We start from the raw sequence: 3409 nt of genomic DNA, 5'->3' as shown, positions 1-3409 counted from the left end.
ATAGACGAGTAAGATGTTAAACTGATTTAAACGAACAGGTCACAGTTTTGTTTGTTATTCAAATAGTTACAGTTGTTACTTTGGTTTTTATTAGACTTAACAAATGTTTTGCAAAATTTCCTTTGGCGAATTAGTTTAATCCCAGGAAATTCTTCAGTTCGAAGGATATTTTTCACTTTAAGGGTTTCATCAGACTCTCGCGATGTTATTTAGTTAATTCCATAATAGACCGTCATACTTCCCCATCCTTTTCCTTTTTCATGATGTACAGTCATAATGGAAACAGTTATGTTGCTCAGCGTATTTCAGTGATCTGCCTCAAGTCTTCTCACTTAAAGGTTTAAGGTAAAATGTTGACATATACTTTACAAGGAAATTAATAATAACTATAACCCCCAGCATTGTATTACATAGTGTACATGTTGAAGATGAGCGCCTAGCTTAGCTTTTTTGGCGATCATCCCGGAAAAATTGATACGTCACAAAGTTTGAATATATTCTTATCTTAATACATTATATTCCCTCGGATCTACCTTCGATGTTTGATATTTTCTACCACTACTAACACCGTTACTATTTTTACTACTGTGAAATTTTTTTGGGCCGCCAAATGTCCTGGTACGGCTGAGAGTGGGAAAAGTCAGCAATCCCTCCCGAAACGCTTTCAAATGGCCACGTACATGCAATCACTGCCACGGAGGTCCTACTTACTGCCTTCCTGCGACTGTCTTGTTTACAAAACTGAGGGGACGAAAAGCGAATACCCGGCGCTTTAACCAGGTTCGTGGATATGGAGGATCCTCCTAGGGGAGTTCGAAAACCCTGATTTCAAACCAATGGTGCACATGGGCTCCAGGGTCCTAAGGAAACAAATGGTGTATGAACCAATCGTTGGTCACTGACTACCATGGGACCGCATCTCTTCACGTTGTTCCACTTTCTTGTGGATCAGACCTTTGGGTTGAAGGCTCCGGATGTGGCTCACTAAGGAAACTACCTGTTTAAATAAATAAATAACTCTGAAATTCGCCTTGACCATTTTCCTATCCTAGTGAGATTTGATAACTGAACCCGAGACAGATGTGCCAGGTTTTGCGTTGCATTGAAATAAGTGACCCTTTATATTCCTTAGTCTCATTACAAACAACATGTCTTTGCGTTTTTGGATCGTCGTACAGATACTGATGTAGCTTGCTACCATTTCAAATACCCGTATTTAAAGTCATCCTAAAGCTCAAATCTTTAGTTAATAGCACAAGTTTGATGGCTATTCAAAGTAATAAATATATATACACCCAATTGTAAATACAGTTCACTTAATCAGTAGTCTCGTGGAAGAGGGTGTTGGTGTCTGGATATTTGTGTGAAAACTAACGAGACTTAATCATTTAAATATGTTTTCCTGAAATTCCGAGTCACTTGGTTTATAAAAATTTCTCGTTTTCTAATCAGACCGAAAATATTTCAAACATTGGGAATAATCCTGTGTGTTTTAACCATGATCTTTGGTATCATAAACCTTATCGTAGGAGCAGTCACAACGGGTGACACACGCTCAAAATTCTATCCCAACAAACATTGCATTTTATGCGGTCGTCGTTCTTCACGATTTGTAAGTTATAATGTTTGTATGCTATATTTCGCAATTTACTCCTTTTTTATTGTACACTTCTTTACCGGATTTTTCACATGTTCACCAGTTTTGATCAATTCTGCAAAAGTATCTATTTAGTTAAAGGTTCGTCAACAAGCAATTCTATCAACACCTAGACTTATAATTTTCTGTCCTTTCGTAATATTTTTCTATTTCTGAGTAATCTGGTTCTCTTTATTTTCATTTCAGGACTTTTTGTTTAGGCTTGACAAGTTATTTCGACAAAATGCAGCTTTATCTTATTTTCAAATATTTATCTTTTGACTTCCGATAGGGTTTTTGAAAGGAACTAAATGAAACCCTCCTAATCGACTAGAACCCTCTGTTGATGTATGTTGGAGGCTTTCGAACGCACGTAGTCTCCCATTTAATGACTTTAAACGTTGGTTTAGTGCTTATAGACACACTAGCAGTCAACTAGAATCTTGGAAACCGTACCACGTTGGTGCTATTCAACATCGTATTCCAGGATGTTGTTACTAGTCTGTTTTTATGCAATTGAGTCCTTTAGGTTTCTGCTATATTTACAAATTATTCACTAAATAGTCATCTTGAAAACTCAGTGATAACTAGTGTCAAGTAGGAATAGGTGAAGTTGTACCACTGTTTTGTAATCCTTCTCAATCATATGTTTTGGAATCGAAGACTACACTTCCGAGATCGGTTCCGTGTAAAGAAGCCAGATTCTGTAATATAAATAACAACCTAAGTTTTGACTTTTGTAATGTCATAAGAATTATTCTAATAATATCATTTACGTCTAATACAATGCTTTCTTTTCGATTTAACGTATATTTACAGTTGTTGGGGTTGGCCTACTTGGCTACATTCACTTGGCTTCTTGTTTTTGTCACTTTGTCTATACCGGTCTTTCTTTGGGTAATGGTACATATTGTATGTAGAGAAGAAACAGATTATTGGCGTAGTATTAATGCGAATAAGGATGAAAGAGATTTCACGTATACATTTAATCTTACACATTATGGTACGTTTCTATTTATAGCGTCAATTTAGCACAATAACGAGTGTTATATAAAATACAATGACTAATAAAGTTAAATTTATGCTCATATGTAAACCAAAGAATAGAAATTTTCATGCAATTTATTAAAGGTCCTAAACTTTGAATATTTATGATAAAGACCGAAAAAAGACATTTCCTAGTCTTGAATTCATCAGATATTGATCGAGTACAAACAGATCAAGGTATATTTGATTTTTAATCATGTTCATTTTGTCGTACACCTTTTCATATAGAAAAGCATTTCATTTCATCAAAACATTCAGTGGAATTATGTAACCAGTCATTTGGTGTTCTTAATTATCACTTATTCGAGAACTGTCTGTTGATTTGAGATTCGAGTACGTTTAGCTTCGCTTGCGATTGTCAGTCGGTGACATCATATCATCTTAGATCTCCGACTGATCAAAATTCCGTTCATCATTTCCAGTTATATGTATTTGTGTTTGCGAAATTGTAACGGCTCGATCGGTAATAATGTTCTACTTGGAAACCCCACGCAAAGCACCATTCAGTGAATGTAAGATGATTGGTTATTGATTTCCCGAAATATTTTCAGTGCACTGATTGTCTGATAAACTAAGGCAAACCATATGGAATAGTGTCCGACGGCATCACTACACGAATAGACAAGGCATATTTAAGATTTTCCTAAACAACTTCTTTCAAAATACTTATAGGAGAAACTATTTGTCAATAAAAAATATCGGTCTGCTCTATGTTACGACACAACT

Source organism: Schistosoma mansoni (genome assembly GCF_000237925.1).
Source record: "Schistosoma mansoni, WGS project CABG00000000 data, supercontig 0322, strain Puerto Rico, whole genome shotgun sequence".
NCBI classification, from domain to species: Eukaryota; Metazoa; Platyhelminthes; class Trematoda; order Strigeidida; family Schistosomatidae; genus Schistosoma; species Schistosoma mansoni.
Note: the sequence above shows the minus strand (reverse complement) of the source record.